Here is a 24,272-nt window from a genome sequence, read left to right on the forward strand (position 1 = left end):
TTTGGTTATTTACCTAAATGTTTAAGAAATTCATAAAAACATATATTTTTTTTTTATCAATACAGTACCTGCGTCGTATTATATACAACCAGGGCAAAGATCTGAATTTGCAATTGTGACCTAAAATCAAACTTTGTCTCACAACGCAAAATGTTTATATTTATGAGTAAAAGCACGAAATGTGAGTGTAAGTAATCTTAGAATCAATTAAAAATAAAGACGTAAAAAAAACTTTGTCGTTTATATTTGAATAACTAAATAAAACTTAATACTATTAATAATTCCGTGCACGGCTATCCAAGTTAACGAAGGCTTCATGCAGGCACATTCCAGAAATAACTGTGCACCCTCTGGCTGGATATTGCTTACTCAGCCAAATAAGCATAACACTTATTTGACTTAATTGTTCGTGTTATTTTGGTCATCCTTACTAATATTATAAATGCGGTATGGTGTTTGTTTGTGTGTCCCTTCATCACGCCATAATTACGCAACCAATCAACTTTATTCTTGGCATATAGTTTAAAACATACGGTTCCTATTGGATTTGATATGTTGTTTGTTGTAATACTAAATAAACACGGGCAAAGAACGCGGGAAACAGCTTGTGAGTAATAACAGTAGCTGAGAAGAGAAAATTTAGTAGTTAAATATTCTTAAATTGTCTTGGCCGAGATTCGAACCCGGGGCCTCCCACTTAAAACCACAGCGCTTACTGCTGCGCCAAACGGAGGTCATCAATTAACCCAGGGCAAATACAAAATTTATTTCATACATTTAAATGAAATTGAAAAACAAACAACTGCTACCTCTACAATTGTCTATTCTAACAGTACAGGTAACTTATCATTCCCGTACAATTGCCTCATAAAATCGCATCTCGACGACAGTGAAAAATGGCAGTCATCATTTCAACACCATTTTTATGAGCACAATTTCTTTCGCATAAAAATAAAAATCGGGCCGTCTTTATAAAAACATCTCTTCAATTGTCATTCATGAGGGCGGAACGCGTATTTGTCACCCGCCATGTCGGTAGCGGATCGCGTTCCAAATATAAAAATGCAATTTTAAACAAAAAGCTTGCCAGATTCGAACCCTTACAATAGAAGAATGTTTTGTTTGGCACGCATGTCAGGATTTCTTTCCTTGTTTGCAAAAGTAGGTAATCTTTTTGGTTCAGTTATGATACACGAGAATATTGTAACACAAACATTTCTGTAAGTACAGAAATATTTTTGAAATTATTTAATTTAGTTATATACCCCGCGCCAAGGTTGATTTATCATTACAGAACAATAAGTAGCTACAACTAAAGATTTTTATCCATAGAAAAAACCTCGAAGATACTTACTTTAAAGTTGCGTACAAGAAGACAAGCCCAATAATACTTTCATATTCAATATAACTCGCCCGGAAGATCGCCCATGAGATGGGCTGACCAAATAAAGGCTGCAGTAGCTATCCCCTTACATGAGTGTGCTAGAAAGGCAGCTGCCAGAGAGGAGTGGCGAAGAATAGTCAAGCGTGTCACAACCCTTAAATGACGACCACGACCGCTTTGACAAGAGCGAACCGACTGAGAAGAAGAATTCAATATAACTACTTTAATAAGTAATTACAGCTATCCAAAGTTGTTGATATGTGAAACGTGAAGCTTTAGTGTCTAGATTTACACCTTTAAATGTACACATGAACCATACCTAGGTACTATATTTATAAGTAAAAATTAACAAAAACATGAATTATAAAAATATGAAAACGTATTAATTTTTTTTATAAAAAAGTATTACTTTGTTTTGGTTGTACATAATATTGGAGTAACCATAGAAATTATTTTGTTTTGCATGTATCTTGGTTGCATTTTGGTTCCTCTAAACTTTTTCTTTATAGCAATCTCAGAAAAAAAAGATATATATTTTGGAGCTTGCTGAGATTTCTATTTAAAAAACAAACATAAAAAAATACAACCGGATAATAATAGGAGGAGGTTCTCAACCTCCTCCTATTATGTAAGTAGGTTAATCATACTCCTATAAGGATAATTTACAATGATATTTCACTGGGTACCAATATCAAACGCCAATACATTCGTCAATAAATTTCAGGAACGAAATCAAACCTGCGTCTCCTGAGGGTCCATGAATTTCGTATTCACTGCGTCGTCAGGAAGACATCAGTGGCGAAATATTATAATGGCATAATGGTGCATCGCATGGTGTTGTTCTTAGGGATGTACCATCGTCTGTGCGAAATTCTTAAGCAGATCAAACATGGTTATCGATATCTATGCTTTTTATGACAACATCTTCGTTATGAATTCTAGAGATGTGATTTTAGTGAAGCGAAGATGTGTTTGAACCAAACAGATTAACGGGAGGTAAGGTGATAAGATTAATATAATTATTATAATCACGTGTCAAGATTAGCTCTACACATGCAGCCGTATGTTAAAGCTACGTTCGGAAATAAATAAAATCTAAGCGCGTGTTTATAATACATGAACTATTTATTCTGGTATTTTCGACATTACTTCTCTTTTTTATAGTATAATTCTAAACAAACTTTGTAAGTACAAAACTAGGATATAATTACTTATCCACTATAGCCCATAACTTACATTTACTAACAAAGTTATAGTATTCAAACAATCGGCAACTAAAGATTAAAACCACGGGTTTATGAACATAAGAAAAGTTTTATTTTATTTCGAGAGTAAGTTTAAAAATTTAGCACCGTACAAAAATCTGTATTTATCGATAAAGATCATGGATCATCACTAGCCAAAAACACCTCTTGCATCGCAACATCGACGTCATAGCTATTCTAAGCGGGGTTTAGGCTCGTGATATGAAAGCGAAGTGACGTCACAACAAAGCTCGACTGCAAAACAGATCCATGAAACTCGCGAGATCTCCACTTTTATTGTTCGTCGGATCGTCGTGTGCTTAGTTTTATAGCACTCCCGGTGTTTAGATACCGCCGCGCTGGTGCGAATGCCAAACAGCTCGGAATATTCATGTATGAAAATCAACTTCGTGAATTGCCGAAACTCGTTTTTATTGCTGTTCTCAACTATGGAACTGTATTGTAGCAACTGTATAACCATAAAACGTGAAATGTAAAAATGATTCATTATTTTATTTCTGGAATACGAAGTTTACGAACTCTTTGAAATGTTTTATGGTGTGGCATTATTTTAAAAGAAACTCCATTGACGTAACATAGCGAACTATTTCTTTGCTATGTTACGTCAATGGTGCTTAATTGCGTAGACTTCCATGTTATCTATATTTAAAGTCAAAACTCAGAGCATTTGCCAGTGCTATGTTATTTGCGGAAAGACATCGCTGCCAAAGGTAATTCGTATTGCCCCCACGGCAAGCCCTAATCTATTATCTAGGGTGTAGTATATTTAAATGAAACTCCTTTGACGTAACGTACAAAACAAATAAGGCGCTTAACTTCTCAGCGTCAGGACTTATAACTCGTTGAGAAGGGCATTGAGGTATGTTAGATTTGCGATCGCACAATAACAATTCCTTAACAACGCTTCTTCTTTCAATATCAAGCAAATATGAATTGATTCGCAACGACTTTCGTACTGAGTTTAAGGGACAAAACAGTTTAACCCATCCATATAATATGTCCGCATCCTTATTCCTTCTAATTCTTATTCCATTTTTTTATTAGCACGACGTAATATTATAGACCCAAAACTATTATAATAAAGTATTAGAGAGTTACCACGTATGTATGTTTTTATATATCGTTATGATAAATAAACATATTCTGTTATATTCTATAATCTGAACAAACAAAGCAAAAGGTAAACAATTTTTTCACCTCACCTTAAGTTGCTATGATGATGATGAAGATGATATTTTTACAAATATTAAACAATTATATGGTATTTTAAAACTGAAATCACTTACGTTTGTTGACAATGCAATTTTACTCGTACTAGAGTCGGCATCAAAATCTCTGACTCGACGCTAACACCGGAATTGTTAGTTCTAATGGTGATTATCCAAAATGTAAACGTGCATGGGAATGGCAATTAAGAATGAAAAATGATCATTACTGGCGTTATAATTAAAAAGCCGCGACATGTTCTTATGAGTAGCCCGCTCTGACTTTGATTAATAATACGCTATGACAGTCCTTTGTCATGAAAACTGACACGAATGTATCCACTTTTGCTTCTTGTATTGCGCCTAAAATAAAAGTGCCTTATTTATGTGGCTGGAACAATAATTAAATTATTTGAATTGTGTGGTTTATATAATTTATTTTATAAACGAAAGCTTACTAATGCTTTGTGCAAAGCCTAAATAAATAAACTTTGATCAGGCTGCATAGAAAATATTCATAACTTTCAAATCCCATCGAATATTTGCCATTTGTAAATTATTATAATTTTTAAACTCTTTATTTGTATACCACAACATTAACATATAAGAAATATAACAAAAACAGAAACATATCGAAAGAAATAGTAATACAAACTAGGAAAAACAAAAAGAAGAGGAGAATAGACTGCTGGTGGTACAAATATTAAAATACATACATGCGAATAACTACATGCTAATACATAGACTAGTGTACACAAATGGAACAAAATTAAATAATATAATTAATAAATAAACATAAAAATAAACTAATATATATAATAACAACCCAACAAATCTTTATTTTGTGTTTATTTCACCCCGTGCTTAGCTTTGTAGGGATATTGATATGTTTTTTTTAAACAAAATATGGGTCCTAAAACTTTGCTGTACTAGGCCAAGCCTAAGCCTCCCACTAGACCACCTAGTGAAAATTAAGTTATAAAATTCCGGAATTGCCCACGCTGAGGATTGAACCCGGATCCTCCATCTTATAAAGCACAGCGCAAATTAAAATAATTTTAGTATTTCTATTAATATTATATAACCTATTGCTTGTTTTAGATATTATAGTGCTTTCCTTTTCCCAATATTCCTCGTTGATGAATGGATAGCTCATTTGAATTTATTATCTGATCTGAATATTTCGAACTCGGGCGTAAGTGTAATTAGTAAAACTCATCAGTGCAATTTTAATTTTACTAATTAAAATTAAGCAACAATTTTTTTCAAAAATCCCTGAGTAAGTAAGTTAAGTATTTTTTAATTTGAATAAAAACGTACGGTACATTTTGACAAGTTCTCAGTCGACTAGCAGTTTAACGTTAACCCAATAATCGCAAAATCCACATCCGTCAAGTAAATCGCGGCAAACGAAAGTGTCAACTTGTAATCTATGTAATTAAGTGTATGTCAGGGCGGGCTTAGCATTCACTGGGCGGTGGCGTGTGTAGGGTTATTTTGAGTTAAACAAGTATTCATCTCTAAAATATTATTATAAGGTTATATTTTACATCTGTGACTTTGCATGGACAGACATGTTTTTGCCGCTACATTAAAGTACTTTCCAGGGATGAAAATTGAAAGATCGAGTTACGTGGTAGATATATACTATGTTCTTGAATCACACCACATACTGATAAAGTAAGTTCAAATCCTTAAGTTGAGTCTCAAACATCCACACTATTAGATATCTTAGAAAGTTTCAGAGTGACAAAATAAGTGCCACTAAACATTTTACATGATGAAATATGTTTCTATGTCATGGTTTTAAACAAGAGCCCTTTGGCTTATAATGATAAATTAAACACGGAAAGCAAAGAAAAAGCACGGAAAAGTTCAACTTCATCTTATAAGAGCTTGGCTTATAGCTTTGCATAAAGTAACGTTATTTTGGAATCTGGGACACATATCTCGATTCTTAATACGTATGTATCAGTGAATGCAACAAAAGTATAGGCAGGCGTAAGTACCGCATAAAAATATCTTAATATCACGGGATATCAGAAGTTCGAATAGAAGTTATATTTAGTAATATTTTTATGAAACACTCATGCAAAGCACTGCATCATTAATATTATACATACAAATGTGTGTTCTTTTGTCCTTCTTTCACGACCTAACTAAGCAACCAATAAATCGTAATTTTGGCAAAAGGTTAGGTGAAAGGACGGAGAGTACACATAGGCTACTTTTTCTCCCAGAAAAACAAACGGTTCCCACGGGATGTGTCAAAAACTGTAATAAAGACGGATCAAGAACGTAAGCACCAGCTAGTTCGTTATAACCAAAGTCGGATTTGACTTTCATTCAGTTCGATGACGAATCGTCTATGACAAGACGCTTATAAACAGGTGAATCAAAATCTCGACCTAACTAGGGTAGAGCACGCGCGATACTTAAAGTGTACAAAACTAAATGAGCATATTCAACGATGTCAGCAGACGGTAACACCCTCGAGATTCGCACCGCAGACTTCGCGAGTCAACTCTTACTAAATGAATTATTTCCCGCCGAGGTGGCGCCTTCTATTGACGGAGCAAACTTCGCTAAATAGTTTCGTTCCCACTGCTATTATTGTTCAGAAACTGTCGCGCAACTCACACTGACAATAGTGTCGGGCGAACGTACCATTTAGCAGTTGTAAAGTCTACAGATAACCAGAATATCTGAGTCGCTGCTCGTCTTTTGTATAGGCACGTTCAAATTGCACGTTGAATTAAGTTATTTTGATGTTCTTGACATGGTGCTATTTCTGCTGTGTCTTCACTAACATCTTAACTTAACGATATTGACAGCACGAACCTTTTCGGAGTTATCTGTCAATTAATTATCACTTGGAAAAAACACAACGGTAAAGAATAACAGCGTGAGGAAACCTGCATGCCTGAAAGTTCTCAATAATTTTCTTCAAGGTGTGTAAAGTCTGACAGCCCGCATTTGGTCTGCGTGGTGGAAAACGCCCTTTCTTTCCTGAGAGGAGATTTGTGATCTGTATTGGGTCGTTAATGGATTAATAATGCTGATGATGATGAGTTTTAGATCCGAAAATTAGTTAATGAAGAAGTTAATTCATATTGGTTTGGTTACGTCGCATTTTCAAATATATATTTTTCTGTCTTTATGTCTGGGCTTACCATCAGAACGCCTATACCAATTTTAATGGTACTCACACAGGTTGATGCAGAAATTGATTAAAGCTACTTTTAGTTTTGAAATCAACCTGTGTGTACAACCTGGAAGTCCTGAAACCTATTCCAGAGGTTCGAAGGTGCCTCGGTTTATAAAAAACTTTTATAAAAGGTTGAGAAATTTAAAAAATTTAGAAGCTATTCCTTTTAGGATTACGACAGCCGCTTAGCTTAACATCTACTGGAATTTAGAGACGAAATTGTTTATTAGAAAACTGCCAATAGATAGAAACTGGCAAGCTTTTTTATGATGTTAAAGAGTGAGAGCTTGTTCTACCGATATCAGCAGCATACAAGCAACGGATCGACGTGTTTTTTCGGACAGACATAGGAGAGTAACATAGGCACATACACGCAGAATACAAGCTATTAATAGAAAGGGATACATTGCCGTGAAATTCCTATTATTGAAAAAAAAATATCCTTTAGGAAACAAAAAATTCCTTCGAGCCGGATTTGAACCAGCGACCTATGGATATCAGTTACACCAGCTACAGTCCACCGCTCTACCAACTGAGCTATCGAAGGCACAACGTGTGAAGCAATTTACGTCTTTATACTGTTCTCTTATTATGTAACTGATGCGGTTTGCGTACGTGTTTTAATTCGAAAGTAGCCTGCTGCCTTGATTCTCTTGTGATATTAAATAAATACATATGCAACGCATTTTGAGACTTAAATTAAAACACGTAAATTAAATATTACAACATCCATTAGTAATGAAAACTACTTAATAAATTGATATAACATCATCGCTGTATTCCCTTGGTCACCTCGTACGACAGCCGCGGGATAAGGAGGGGTGATGACACCTGTATTCTGAACTGCCGTCACCACTCGGCACTGACCTGCTTACATTGATACATTCATCACAACAACCCATTACCGGCCTATTACAGAGCACGGGTCTCCTCCTACAATGAGAAGGGGTTATGGCCGTTGTCCACTACGCTGGCCCAGTGCGGATTTTTGCACTACACACGGCTTTTAGAACATTATGTAGAACTCTCAGGCATGCAGGTTTCCTCACGATGTTATCCTTCAGCTTTGAAACAAATGATATATTTAGTACGCACATGAATTAGAAAAGTTAAAAGTTAGGAGCTGGGATTCGAACTCGGACCTTCAGGAAGCGAAGTCGAGCTCCTACCCATTGCGCTATCACGGCAGAAATTGATACGTTAACCCTTCACGACACAATGACTACATCTTAAATATGATATTATTATCAAAACAATATGTTAAATATTTTTACTATTAATCTAACTACAGATTTTTACGTCTTTAGCTTCAAAAAAATATCTTTTACCATTTCAGCATGGATTTAAGAGCTTGCAGAAATCATACAAAACCTTGACCTCTAATTTGTAAAAATTGACCCTCCCTAACTTAGAAAGACCTACCTCAAACTCCTAATACCTACTAATACTGCAATCCCTATTCCATCTTTAGGAGTTGATTTCCAAAATAATGTCAATCCCTTCCTATAGGTAACTTTCCTGTACTATATTTAAAAAAAACGATTCAATATATCTGGTTTTAACGGTGGAGGAAAACATCGTGAGGCAACCTGCATGCCTGAGAGTTCTCCGTAATATTTAAATGCGTGTGAAGTAAACCCTTTTCATTCTAAGAGAAGACTCGATTGGGTTTTTAATGATGGATGAATGGCTTCCTGTACTACTACTTTGATTTTGATTTTGCATCACGTTCCCTAGCTACCGTAACATTTTCTTCGAAACTTAGTTCTGCCCGGACAAACTGGCAGACAAACCAAAATTTTAAAAGACATCTTATTAGTTGGTTACAAAAATAATAAAAATAGCGAAAAGCTAGTTATTGCGAATTCGTAAACTGACACTTCAAATTTATTTATTTCTATAGATTTTAATAATTTATTTAGATAAGATAATCAGTTAGTATAAACAAGTGGCATTCAGGCACAATGATTAGGCACCTTTGTTCATTTCATAATATGTAGAGAAGATTAAATTCTGAATTATTATTTATTGATTTTCTTGGTTCAACAATATTTGTTTACTATATTGGACGCAAAATTATAGCTTGTTCCTTTATTTCGAAACGCATTTTTTTTCGACTACAAGAAATACCTTGACTGTAATCTCACCTGGTGGTACGTAATGATGTATTCTTAGATGGAAACGGGGTCTATATGTGAATTGCCAATGTTGTTGCCAAATAAAAAGGAACAGTAGGTAAAGATCGGGTGACACACTCTTTCGGAAGCTTTGCAGATTCTTCGCTACTCCCTAAACGGCAGTACCTTTTTGGAAGCAGAGTAAGGGACTGCTAAAGAATATCATGGAAAAGTTAAAAAAAAATTAACTACGGTCAAAAGTTCCCACCAGACCAAATTGAAATTAAGCTTGTCTTATCCGAATTCAACAGGACTGCTATCTACATTTCAATTATATAATCTGTTACAGACATTCCATATCCGTGGTGAGACGTAAATCAGCTTACTTCACTAACCTGCAATTCCCAATTAATATGTTAATGTAAGGATATATTTGGTGAGACTGCACGTTGCATAAACTGAAGATGCAGAAACTCCTCGTTCGTATTCATAGATGTGGTGATAAAGAGCTTAAGAATAAATTGCTCTGACTGGGTATTACTACCTTTATATTGTGGGCAGAGCTTTGACCCCCCTTTCGGTGTAAACGAGTTCGCACGCAACCCAAATTAGCACACAATTTTTTCTAAAAGCATTCAATATATCACAATCATTTTAACGGTGAAAGAAAACATAGTGAGAAATCCTGCATTTCTGAGAGTACTCCACAAACTTCTCAAGGGCATTCGCACGAAAATTTTTCTAGAAGCATTTAATATATCACAAACACTTTAACGGTGAAAGAAAAGATTGTGAGAAAAGGTTTTCTCACAAGAAGATTGTGGAGAACTCTCAGGCGTGCAGGTCCATGCCTGAGAATTCTCCTCAATCTTCTCAAGAGTGTGTGAAATCTAGCAACCTGCACTTGGGTAAGAAGAGGCGAAGTGGTCTATGTCCTTAACATTGCTTATCCTGAGTGGAGAACCGCACCCAATACGGGATATTGGGTTTATACTGATTATGATGATGACCACTTTTGTAAACGACGATGTGATCTTATGATAGCCAAAAGAATACGGCAACGTTAGTTGCGGGTTTCTTACTAGCCGGTCTATTTATTCATTATCTTGGTCGATATCTTAAATAACGTTTGGAAGTTTGAAATGTCTCCATGAAAAAGCAAGTTGAAAACTTTATTTTGTAAACTCTGTTTATAGCCGAGATTCAGTGCCTTTGACGTCATTCCTGTCGATTACATAATAGATACGGAAATTAATATTATTATGATTATATTGGTACCCCACACCAGTCATATTGTTATCAATAATAAATATCACTCACAACAATTGAAAAATATCCATAAACACATCAGAATGTACTAAAAGCCTACTTGAATAAAAGTTATGAGTAGCTTTTGACGTTGATAGCTTAGATTCAGTTTGCTTTAAAAAATTGGTTTATAATCTCTGAAGATTTCCATAAAAGTGTCGTATTTATATACACCCACGTCTTTCGTGAATCGTAATGCAGTGATTGGACCTTCTGAATCCCGCGTACGTAGTAGGTAGTTACGTGCTTAAAAAAACTAAATACTTTGCATTATTTAGTTATCTAGATCACCTCTTTAGCATTAATAATGACATTATATATTGAATAATCAATGTTAAAAGGTACCTTTAATATATTAACTACAATAATATGTGGAGAGATGTGATATAATCAACTATGACTACATCACACACTGTTGACTGATATACGCGTTGTGTTTTGTAATTTTATTGTTTGGCAATTATATTTGTTTTAAAATATCTTACATAAAAACTAAAAAATAAAATTAAAACAAAAATTAAAAAATAAAGAAATCGTTATATTAGGAAACCTCGAGTTCTCTTTACGCATGTAATAAGCCTACGCTATTTAATTTAAAAGTTTTAATTTTAAATAACGTGTTTAATTATTATAAACATGTTACGCTACTTAAAGTTTTCCGAGGAACCCCTTATATTTCCGGTATAAAAATATCTTGTAGCCTATGGCTTGGAGCTATAAATGCGGCAAATGTCATAAAGGCCAGTGCATCGTTTGAGCCGAACATGAGTTATAAATAACAGAAACTGCATTTATAATTAAAGAGCGTATTCAAACTTAGAGCAGTTTATATCGATGTCCGATAAGCTGTACCTATCCGAATTCGCACGATAAATGGAACACACCTTTCACCTTAGAGACGCGAGATAGTGACATAATCAGAATCATGTTAGTCCGTAAATGGCCACACTTACCAAGCCTTCGATAGCTCAGTTGGTAGAGCGGTGGACTGTAGCTGGTATAACTGTCATCCATAGGTCGCTGGTTCAAATCCGGCTCGAAGGAATCTTTTTGATACTAATTAAAACAAATTGTCTCTGCAACTACCTGCTGCAGGTTAATTTTTTTTTATTTAGTATATATTAAGGGTTTCCTACAAATATTGTACTTACTGATCAAATTCTATCGTACATATTACCAGAAATATTATGGAACCAAACAACTCATTTAAAATTTTCTTAGAACCTACAGAACCTCCAGTTCATGAGTCTCACTTGGCAAATATTTTGTTTATAATAATAGCGGATAATTTTCCCGGGTGCTTAAAAACGATTTTTGTGATAGGAATTTTTAAAAACTATCTTCTTTATTCTCAACCGAAAGGCAAAATATCAATTTTCATGAATAACTTGACTTCAAAAATATTGTGAAAAATTATTTTGGACTTTTGACGAGAGTACTGTGAAACTAATGTTTCTTATCTTCAAACCAAAGCCCCATTTGCATTTTTAATGGATACTTGAAAAATGACAATTTTCTACTAAATTCTCAATTTCTTCCTCTAATTAACCACTTTAGGAACAGATTTAAAAAATACCTAACCTTTCTTAGTACACATTTGAGATTTATTGCGCCTGATTAATTGCAAAATAACCTCTCACCAACATTTAAAAAAAAATCCTTCGAGCCGGATTTGAACCAGCGACCTATGGATATCAGTTACACCAGCTACAGTCCACCGCTCTACCAACTGAGCTATCGAAGGCACAGAAAAAAACTCCATTTACGTTTACGTATTTGTTAATTACATAATAAAGTGAAAGGTTTAGTTAATGACGTAGGTAGACACATATTCTGCTTATAAGGATTTATTATTAACGAATTATTTACTCTAGTAGAGAAAACATTGAAACGATAAAGCAACGTTGGTTTTAACGGCATCTCAGTACATAATGGATTCTAAATGGATGGTCTGTCATAATGTGGTATGTCTTAGTATCAAATATAAACAGAAATAGAATAGTTATATTTCTTGGAATATATTAAATATTATTAAATAGATTTTGCACGCCCGAGTGGAAAACTGTAGAAACATTTTTGTTCATATAATTAAATCGAATAAATAAATTATAATGATTTCTATATTTTTTTTATTCTACTGCCGGTATAAAACAAGGAAATACGAACCTACTTATACGTTCTTAAATACTTTAGTTTTCTGAAGCATACATTAAAATGACTAAAACGGATGTAGCTCGACGGTGCTGTGTAGTGTCACCTGCTGCTTAGAAACGCCTTCTACCAAGGTAGTTTGTGTCTTCCTCGAAAAACGTTCCGCATCCCTTACGTTTTACCTTTGAAATTTTCCTGACTATTAGATGTAAAACCTGCATTGGAAAAGGAAAATGGTAAATTAACACAATTTTCTATTATGTAAATAGGTGCCCATGTATATTTTAAATAGCAGTGTCGCATCGCGATAACATGGCTTCCTGCAATATATCCTGCCGACTGGGTAGGTCTTTTAAAATATAAATATTTAGCAGAAACTGCTTTCAGTAAATATTCATTTTTGTAAATGTTACAACAAAACTTATTCGTGTCTTAATATCTTTAAGAAATGGAATTAAATGTGGCTTTTTTTTCTACAGCTTTACTTTATTCTAAAATCGTTACAATCTGCATACCAAATTCAAAATCTCTCTAATAAGTTATGCATTTTACCGTTACAAATTAGCCCTATAAAGTCATAAAAAATAAGACTGTACCTCATTGAATTTACATTCTGGAACGAGTAACGTCAAATTGAATACCTTATTTGACACCTCAATAGGAGGTTAAGTTCTTTACAGAAAGTAAGAAAAAATATTTTCTTTTATGGCAATATTCTAATTTGTAATATTTCCATTCGTTTTGGACTACAGTGCGACGTCACAAACAGGCGGGTCACTTGGCTTATGATGGATTTGAACGTCATAGATATGGGCCCATTTAAGTGAACAGTGTTTTAACGAGTCTCAAAAATGTGGAGGTATTAAAATTTTTATGATTATAGCTAACCGATTTCTACTACTGTAAATAATGGACCGATTTTCAAAATTATTTTATTGTTCTTAACGGTACCAAGGTGGACCCATGGTAACGAAGTCTGGAACTGGGATTCCATGGTAAACAAGGTAAGTAAATAATCTTTTATAACTAAGTACAGTGTGTGTTCAATAAACTTCGCGTATATATCAACCTTAAAGACATGAATATTTTTGATTGTAGCTCCCTATAACCTTCCTGGATTATCCAACACAACTACAGGTTTTTCTGAATTCGAATCATTAGTTTTGAAATTAGCTCGTTCAACCAAACAAACTCTTTAGCTTTAAAATATTATGTATAGATATAATAATGCTATAGTTCAAAAGTAAATAAAAATAAAGACGAAATTACGTTAATCTGTGAAACTACAAGAAACAACTCGAGAAAAGAGGTTTTCTTTACTTGGATTCACGTGTTTGAGTCTGAGAGTCATTGAAGTCGGTGTAGTACATTGGTTAGAGTATGCTATTTTATGTACGCCCGTGATCAACAATAAAGTCCACCATTATACTTAAAGACCTTTTTAAAGAAAATTGCGCTATTAGCCATAATACCTGCTTTCGAGCTCCGCCATAGAATATGCATGGAGCATTTCCTTGATAAATTGACAGCCATCATCGCAAAGGGCACCGCAAAGATCAAACACAGCCTTGGCAAATAATTTAGGAGGGCTCGACACTTAGCATAAGGTCAAACTGACATTTCGTACAACATTAACGTCGCCGCCAGTTCATAACATTGTACAAAACAGGCGTCACGCAAGAGTAGTTATAGTGATGCATTCAAGATTATATTTCGATAAGTAATATCGATAAAAATCCATTTAATGCTACGTACGTGTTAAAACTAACTTTTTTAAGTAATTTAGGATTTCTAGCGATCACCTAATATAAAAATTGGTTAAATATTGGTGTACGCCTATATAAATTACAAAAATGTAAACAAAAGTGATTTACTTTAATTTTATAGTATTTTGTTTTAATAAAATAAATGCTTAACATAATAAGGAAAATTAAGATTATTACATTACAGGTAGGTTTCTTTTTTTAATAAAAATATCCTTCGAGCCGGATTTGAACCAGCGACCTATGGATACCAACACATACCAGCTACAGTCCACCGCTCTACCAACTGAGCTATCGAAGGCACAACGAAGAACGCCAATTACGTTATCAAGTACGTATCATTATACAGTGAAAGTTGTTCGCATACGTCGGTGTTTTAATCAAATGTAGGTTAATTTTATCACGAACGTAGTGCGGTTTAATTTTCTATAAGTTAAAAAGATTACAGCCTTTAACATTCAACTGCTGGATTTAAGGCGTCCTCCAAGTCCCAACGGGGGGGTTTTCCCTTCATCAAGACGCGGGACAGACGGGTTGGTGATCGTAGTAGATGTTACGAGTAGTACTAGTACAGAGTACGCTACTGCCCGATCTCCGATGTATTCCCTTAGTCGCCTCATACGACACCAGCGGGAAGAGGAGATTTGCTAGAACCTACATAACTTAATAACTTACGAATGTTTTACCTAATAAGACTTACTTAACATTTAATAGGTATAGACGAATCCCGTGTACGGCACACCGGACCAACGCATCGATATTGAGACAGCTTAAAATTACAAGAAGGCTATCAACCACCTGTCTTCAGAGGATCCTCGAGTACTTCGGTCACATTGTCAGAAGAGATGGAGACAATCTTGAAAAGATAGTGGTCACTGGCAAAGTGGAAGGAAAGAGACCTCGAGGACGAAGCCCGTTTCGTTGGTCGGATGAAATCCACACTGCTCTCGACACCAAAGTGCATATTGCTTTAAACGTTGCTAAAAGCCGACCCAAATGGCACAAAATCGTCCCAAAGGTTGTAAGTGGAAGGGGTCACGACCCTCAGCAATGAAAACACGACTTAGAGAGAGATAGAACATTTAATAACTATATAACTAAAAAACTTAAAACCTATTTATCGATATAAATAATTTATAGTTTTCCACATCATTGCATTAAATTAAAGGGTAGTACTTCAAACGGAATTGCCTTGTCGTAGCCGCTAAAATATTTATGCCCGAGTTAGGAAGAATGCCCGATTTAATTATTACAGTCATTCTAACTGCTGTTTGACATGAAACGCATTTTCTACGCGCCACGCTACTATTAATACATCGTAACAAGATCCTATGGAACGATATAAGTATTTTTATCCTTTCCGGCTATTTTAATTAAGAACTTCACGGTTTAGTTAAGCGTGATGACCTTGTTTTGTTGTGTAGGTACGTAAAGCATTTTTATTTGACAATTTTTTTTATCCCAGGCAACGTTTTACCCCAACCAAATAATCTTTATATTTATACAATTTATTTTACACAACAAAAATTACTACCATCGTCTAAACAGTAAATATTATTTTAAAATTAGAATGTTATATAACATACCGTCTCTAAAATAAAGATTATAATTCTTTAACAAAAGAATCAACAATATTAAAATAATGCTGCTTATAAAATAGAGATTCAATGCTTTCGATCGCTTGGTTTACCACGACAACATCGTTCCCGCTGGTCCCTTACTGCTTAGGCCAGTAAGGTTTCTTTCCTTACCCTGCACTTATCGCACGTTCTGTTTATATTGAAAAAACTGACGTACCATGGGTTAACCACATAGTTTTCAGCCAGTTACGTTTGGGTCCCAAGGTACTTGAGTCATGACTTTGCACCGTATAACGTATCATTAGTGGAACTCTCTTCACAGTGATCAGACGACATCAAAAGAGTAGAATGAGGTCGCTGGTTAGAAAAACTTGGAATTCGGAAATCCTACAAAAGACGTACGTCTAGTCCAGCAGTAGACGTCGATTGGTTTATACGACGATGACGTACAATAAAAATTTAAATCTTTATTTATAAATAGCAATAAAAGAAAAACTTGGATATTTTTAAATAAAAATTTATTTTAATAGACAGAGGAATTTTATTTAAATGTATTAATTAAAATTCCTCTGTCTATTAAAATAAAAATAAGCAACTCTTATTTCTGTTCTATTTAACACAAAAGTAACAATGAAACGTTTCCATTTTCACGTCGGAAACAAAAAACCACGTGTTAAAATATACTTGGCTCATCCAGAATCAACTTTTGTACATGGTTTATTTTATTCACTTTGAAATTTGAAGCTTTTTATCAGCTCGTAACAGTTTATTTAACTAAGAGCAGACCTTAAAATAGAGGCTAGACCCATCACGCTGTTTCAATATGGGTTTGAATCTAGACTCAGGGCGCAAACGGGTTCAAGCAAGGCCAAACCGCTTCATACAACTCGCTACTCGCGTATTGTATTAATTTGTGAGTGTTTCATATTCTAGGTATACAGATTATGATAAAGCAGTGCTAAAAAACCAAAGTTAATTCCTTCAAAATCTTAGTACCCATCAAACACCATTCAACTGTTAATACAAAGAGGTATCCTAAACTATCTTTATGCAAATATGACGTCAATACGTTGATGTTTTGCAGAGTGATCGAAGGAAATACCTACAAACACTTTCGCATTGATCATATTAGTAAGAATACAAAAGAAACTCTTTAAGGGTGTGTCATTTTAGAAAACTTTTACTAATTTACGATGGCCCAATTAAGTCAATCTCCCATCAAATCCCCCTTTCTTAGCGACTCGTCTGAGACATAAAACGCGCGAAAACCTAATGCCATTTCACGGCGGAGTAAACCTTTCTCCCGGAGTTAGCGTCTATTTAAACTCGGATTAAGTTAATCGATCGAGAAAGCCCTTAATTATGGCTTTATCTGGAGCAATGAGGATCGAAGTTAGTTCGGCTCGGATTTAATTAGTGGATTTAAACTAGCTTTTCGAAAGTGTGTGCCTGCTACCTTTTGTATAGAAACAAGTAAGAAGAAATAATTAGAATAAATTGACTAGTATACATGTAAATAGATACTTGATTAATATATTACGGATTGGGGTAAAGGGGTTTTTTCTTGGGGAGTGATCGGGCGATGAGGAAGTCCTTCCTTCTAAACATTTCCTCTCGGCAGAAATGGTCTGGTGGGAGGCGGAATGGTTTGTACTGTTCTTCAGGCTTCAGGCTTCGGCCGTGGCTAGTTACCACCCTACTGACAAAGACGCGACGCGATTTAGCATTCTGGTGCGAAGGCGCGTAGAATCCGCTAAGGGGTATCTGTTTAATATAACAGCCATGCCTGTAACAGTTTAGCCCGCTACCATTTTAGACATCTGCATCATCTCTTACCGCTAGACATATGTGATAAACAAATTTATAACGAGTACATAGGAAGTCATCTTCTTTGTATTCTCATTGAAAGTACCGGCGCGCAAGCAAATCCAGGCTGTAATACCTTAGGCGTCGCGGGCAGTGAACATCGCATTCATCCGCACCTAATTGTCACCCGTTTGAGCGGCGTAATGACTCAGTATAATATACCTACCTCTTTCATAGCTTATAACACATATGCCCTTACAAATTTAAGGATTATTTTCCTCGTACTTTACTTACGTTACGATTGCTCTGTATAGGCGGCTTCGATAGACTTCTGTATCCTTATTCTTCGATAATATAATATTATAGTACATTTTGCACATGAAATCCCTTAAGAATATCATAGGTGACGTTCATAAGACGAACCTCGCATAATTGAACGGAACACCAACTGTCAGGAAGGCTTGTCTGTCTGAATTAGCGTTAAACCGCTAACCTGCAGTGTCGCCATATTAATATTCATAATCGCTCCTTGCATGTCATTATGGCGGCGAAATTTGAGATGGTAATTTGTTTTAGCATATCCGAGACTCCTCTTAGGTTTATTAATGTTTTATAATCATAATCATAACTGTAAAATTATCAGCAGAATTTCAGTTTTCTCGTTTCCCCGTGAAACCCTTTCGCACACCGTGTGGTATCGACGACACGACATTACGAATTATCAAAACAAATGAGAACAATCGACGAGATGACGACGTGTCGCCCAATCATCCAATCTTGCAAACTATTAACCCCATTCCCCATCCCAATTTGTTTACAAGATTTAAATGTAAGAACGTCTCGGTCTCCTTAAAGAATGAATTTACAAATCAGCGTAATATGGAATCCGTGTAAAGCCTCGTGACTTGCGATTCACACCCCAGTGGGACTACAAACCCTAATTATGTCTGAAACAATACCTCCTTTATTTTTATCCGTTTTCCGCTCAATCATAATTACTGGGGTCTATCCTGGGATCCATTGTTCCCGGATATAGCTCTACCAGTACTTTCAGTTATGATGTAATTCAAAGTAATTACGGCCACTAGATTTTCTTTACGGTGTGTTATCTAAACAAATAAATAAAATTTGATGCGTCTGTTTGTAATGATAAAATAACAAAAGGAAAATAAAAAAACTAAATTTGGTTATTTTGCTTATTAAAGTTTATATAGTTACGTTCTATTTAAAAAAAATCGTATGTTGGTCTGTCTGAGTAACTGTTTCTCCGTTTGTTTTTCGATGGCTAATTTCCAAAAGGCTGGACCGAATTCAACAGGACTCTCACAGAGAGAAATCTTTAGAAGAGGCTTCTTTATGCATGCAAAACACGAGGCATACTCAGGTTAAATTTTTTTTAATATATATTTTATCTTAAGATTAGTATTTATATCGAGAAATTGTTTTTTTCTTCTTTATTTTGTATCGTATTTTATGCGTTTTTATATGGACCTAGTTGCCTGGGGCAAATAAGAAAAAAATAATAAAAAAAACAATATATTGAATACTGTCTATCCCTCTAAATCTATAGATATTATGATTCAAATACAACACCACACCGAATACAGACAAGTCTTTTTTACAATTTAATGAAAAAATCTATACGTTCCAATTACACCCTCGTCCGTAAAAAGTTCATCATATTAATTTGCATCAGTTAAACCCCTCTAACCGGGGAGCCATATCAAAAGTATAGATATGCAAACACTCCCGTATAATACATCTCTGCATAGCGATACAATGAAAGCCTTTGAAATCAAACAGCAGCTCAATAAAAGCGGGCGCAATTACCTGCGTCTCGCATATTTATCTTTTTCCCCGATATAAATGCTGCGTGGGGGTCGGACAATAGCGGGTGGGGGTGAAGCTTTATAATTTTTTAATTAATGCCGCCGAAAATATCAAAGTCACTGGGCTTGCCTACTAGTCGGGAATGCTATTAAATTTCTGATAAAGTTTTACAAAGCATTCTTTTTTTATGTTCAAGTGTATTAATTGCGTATGCAATTTGATGCGCGTTACGTAACCATGACGACAAACAAACAGTATCAAAGTCAGAATTCGGCCACGGTGGTCAATCTCCAGCGAACTTTTACCAACTACACAGCAGATATTTTAGTACATAAATGTGTGCGCGACCACTGATAGACTCTCCATTCCCTTACTCCAATAGTCCGATTGGACGGCAGCTTCGACACAGGAAAGAGATCAGGCACAGGACCGACAGCTTAACGTGCTCACCGAGGCACGGGGTGAATGCTCTGGGCTGTTACTAAGAATTTCTTGTTAGAAAAGCCCATTACTTAAAAACTAAATTGCACGATGTACAAAGGAAGTGAAGCAAAGCAAAGTCAGAGAAAATATTGTCAAACATTTTACACGTGCAGCTTGTAGGTGTTATTTACGCAGAGGGCCTATAACGATCTACGTATATATTACAATAATGGCTGCAGAGTATTTATGGGGCTCTAACAGTATTTTAAATATTTTGTGTGCTAAATGAGAAAATGCTTTTAAGGAGCACTGGGTGGATACGTACTAATACACTAAGTGACCGTAAAATTCAAAAAATTCAAATTCAAAATTCATTTATTTCAAGTAGGCCTAATATAAGCACTTTTGAAACCTCAAGTCTGTCTGTTTGTATTGACTCTACCACCGGTTCGGAAGGCAGATACTACCGAGAAGAAGCCGGCAAGAAACTCAGCAGTTGCTCTTTTCCAACATCAACAATTTACATTTTAAACAAGATAAATGATATGTCGGGCAAATTTTAATTACTTACATAGTTAATAAGATTATTATTTACTATGTTAGCAGAATAATTGTGACTTACATTAATTAAATTGTAATAAATTAATACTCTAGTGGTGATAACAATAATAAATAAATAAATAAATATACTACGACAATACACACATCGCCACCGAGCCCCAAAGTAAGCGTAGCTTGTGTTATGGGTACTAAGATAGCTGTTGAATATTTTTATGAATATAATACATAAATACTTATAATATACATACACCCAGACACTGAAAAACATTCATGCTCATCACACAAACATTTTCCAGTTGTGGGAATCGAACCCACGGCCTTGGACTCAGAAAGCAGGGTCGCTGCAAACTGCGCCAATCGGCCGTCAAATGATGGTGATGATGAAATTAATACAATTCATTGAGCCGACCCGGGGATAAAACCCGTCCTGTGTTTTATCCCCGGGTCGACTCGTGATCTGTAGTCGAAGATGCTAACCACTAGATCAAAAAAACACCAAACATGTGACACTTGTGCATTCTTCCCCAAAGTATAATATATTTTTAAGAACGCTAAAAATGTTGTTCATTACATTTATTATAATCATTATTGTTCCCGTGAATTGGGGTAGAACAATCTGACGAGCCCCTTGTTAATGAAGTAATTCTATTGGAAATTCATGTCACTTTACAAGGGTGCGTGCGGCTTTTGAAAACTGAGCGTGAAAATCACCCATTAGGTAAACTTGTAGGAAAACAGGGGTATAAAATATTTGCTGCACAATCCACCCTGTTAATTGTTACACATTAAACGTAGAATTATTGCTGTCATCCTGCAAATATTTATTTATCAGGGTCATTTTTAGAACATCAAAATCAAGTTGTAGATTGTACAGCAAATATTTATTCCTAACGTAGCAGGTATGTAAGAAGATAGTACATACTTCCTTCTTAACTCTATTGTTATTAACTGGTATGTTTATAGAACGTGTTTATTTAGTAATGCATGCTGAGATAGCCTAAGGCAGTAAAGATAAGGTTTATAATAACATTATTCAAAATTCATTTATCAATAGTATACCTACTTAAAGAAATCTATTGAAACGACAAAAGTTGTTTTATCTGTTTTTAGTTACTCTAGCACTGGTCTTGACCGATTCTACGTTGAAGAAGCCGGCAAGAAACTATTTTCTAACATGAATTACTGAATGATAGAAAATATATGTATATACTTTTACTGTAGCGGTAAAACCACCAAATTTTATTTTATTGTATAATTTATCATGTCATAACTACTTATTTCCTTGGTGCACAATAAAAGTGTATTCATTCATAAGACAATCTTTTTTCTGTTTTGTCGCGGAGCTGTCTACTTCCAAGAAAACTTGTCATTAAGATATTAATAATATAAATCATCGTTAATATAGCTAGCTTTCTATTAAATAAATAAATGATTAAAGCAAATTAAAGTTCATTTATTTAAAGTAGTCCTATTATTATTTTTACTAGCACTTTTTACGTAAGGTCGGTCGGTTTGTACTGATGACACCGGTTCGGAAGGCAGATTCTACCGAGAATTTATTGTAACAGACATAGATCCCAAATCCCAATTCATTTGTGTACACAATCAAAGGGGAATTCGGTGTCCAGACAACGTTTGATAAAATTTTATTACACGAACAATGCCAACCGAAATTAGTGTTATTAGCGAGCGCTCATGTAAATGGCCCTCTATAGGAATTTATTGAAGGTAATTGATTTAATCCGTCTCTTTGTTCGCAATTACGGCCAGCACTTTTGCTTTGAGGATGTCATTTTAAAATTAAATTAAGCGTTGCAGTGTGCCTATAGCTCCATAATAGGTAAACATGTGCCGTAGGTACGACTATATTCTGGTACCTATCATACTAGAAACCTCGTAGCTTTAGTTTTAAGTTTACGATTGTAGTTATCGCCATCACTACTCACTGCTATGTACAAATTTTGTATATAATCAACGCATCAAAAGGGCCCTCTATGTGCCTATTTGAATAAAGAAACTTTTGACTTTGACTTTGACTATTTAAATTATAGTTCTGAAATTATGTCTGTTTTTTGTATATTACCTAATTCCGGTCAGCCACTGCACCAATCTTAATGTATCTCGCATTCTTGAGACAAAAATATGACACTTTTTGAAAAATTGCGTTTTCCTACGGAATGCGTAATTGCTAATTGTTGTAAAATATTGTTTGTTAATTGGTACTTACCAATCTATAACAGTCCACTGTAGGGCTACAGGAATCTCCAGATGGAAGGGTTTGCCCATTATCACCACGCTGAGTAGACAAGTTGGCGATCGCAGTAGATGGTACTAGTAGCAGAAAGGACGCTGCTACTCATTCTGTATATTACCTGCCGTATATAGCTGGATAACGGTATTTTAATCTGCCATCACCACAGCACAGCCAGTGGCGTGCACTTCATACATGCACAAAAGCACTGCATACCTTAAAATTTATATATATAACTCGTATATGAGGAGAGTTTTTGCCATTCTATGCTATTTTCCTGCTGTATATGTATGTATAGCTGTATGGCGTGCAGTGGATTTCTTACCTTGCTAAGAAATCCACTGCACGCCACTGAACACAACACAAACTAATCTTATGTATTTCTCATTAAAGTAAAAATATAAAATTAATAATAATTTACTTCTGTATCAAAAAAGATATGAAATTCCTTCGAGCCGGATTTGAACCAGCGACCTATGGATTACAATTGACCAGCTACAGTCCACCGCTCTACCAACTGAGCTATCGAAGGCTTGTTATGTATGACATATTTCGATAAGCATACACATTTTTTTTTCTGTTTTAGAAAGTAACGTTCATATTACCATTCGCCACGTGGTTTTTCTAATTAATACAATAATTGTTAGTAAGACAGTTTCGTTTACTATTTAAGATTAATTTAACATTATAGTTTAATTAATTAAGAACCTCGTTGGCTAGCATTTTATGGCGGATGTATGACGTCATCGAATTAATTTTCTGCCCAAGCCAAAAAATACAGACCCACCTCGCTGCTCTTATGCTTGTACATCATAACAAGCATCATCATCATATCAACCCACTAGTGGCCCACTAAAGAGCATCGGTCTCCTCCCAAAATGAGATCGGGTTAAGGCCGTAGTCTACCACGCTGGCCCAGTGCGGATTAGTGGACTCCACACACCTCTGAGAACATTATAGAGAACACTCAGGCATGTAGGTTTCCTCACGATGTTTTCCTTTGTAGTTGATGCAAGTGATATTTTAATTCCTTAAAACGCACATAACTTAGAAAAGTTAGGGCTTGCTGGGATTCGAACTCGCTCGCGGTCGCCTCCGATTTTCCTTACTCTGGGCTGCTATTGGGATCTTTTTATACAGGAACAAATAAAAATTTATTGCAACACCCGGGAACCAAAACTGGGACCTCGAGTTCCGTTGTTAAAAAAGCAGTTGAACAGGACAGATGACATGCTTCTTTATTTTTTCGAACTTTATTGGACGCATCATCGTGCAAGACATTTAAAATATCAGAGAATTCATAAAAAACATAATTTCCGGTCAGTCCGCACAATTTCCACGTTGCAGCGAAGGCTGTAATTATACAACCACGTAATTGCATTGTTAACAGACTGCCTGAATTGTTGCGAGCACATTAAAA

General features: G+C 35.2%; 5 non-coding genes across 5 annotated transcripts; 1 reads left to right on the forward strand and 4 right to left on the reverse strand.

The window, feature by feature from the left end:
- Positions 1-7,522: 7,522 nt before the first annotated feature.
- Trnay-gua lies at positions 7,523-7,609 on the reverse strand. Its single transcript is given in 2 exon segments — positions 7,523-7,558; positions 7,573-7,609. It is a non-coding gene; the product is annotated as a tRNA-Tyr (tRNA).
- A 3,835-nt stretch (positions 7,610-11,444) lies between these two features.
- On the forward strand, positions 11,445-11,531 carry Trnay-gua. The gene is given in 2 exon segments: positions 11,445-11,481; positions 11,496-11,531. It is a non-coding gene; the product is annotated as a tRNA-Tyr (tRNA).
- Positions 11,532-12,144: 613 nt separating this feature from the next.
- Trnay-gua lies at positions 12,145-12,231 on the reverse strand. The gene is given in 2 exon segments: positions 12,145-12,180; positions 12,195-12,231. It is a non-coding gene; the product is annotated as a tRNA-Tyr (tRNA).
- Positions 12,232-14,614: 2,383 nt separating this feature from the next.
- Positions 14,615-14,702, reverse strand: Trnay-gua. Its single transcript is given in 2 exon segments — positions 14,615-14,650; positions 14,666-14,702. It is a non-coding gene; the product is annotated as a tRNA-Tyr (tRNA).
- An 8,596-nt stretch (positions 14,703-23,298) lies between these two features.
- Positions 23,299-23,384, reverse strand: Trnay-gua. The gene is given in 2 exon segments: positions 23,299-23,334; positions 23,348-23,384. It is a non-coding gene; the product is annotated as a tRNA-Tyr (tRNA).
- Between the last annotated feature and the right edge of the window lie 888 nt (positions 23,385-24,272).

The sequence above is a fragment of the Pararge aegeria genome, chromosome 5 (assembly GCF_905163445.1).
Source record: "Pararge aegeria chromosome 5, ilParAegt1.1, whole genome shotgun sequence".
Taxonomy (NCBI): Eukaryota; Metazoa; Arthropoda; class Insecta; order Lepidoptera; family Nymphalidae; genus Pararge; species Pararge aegeria.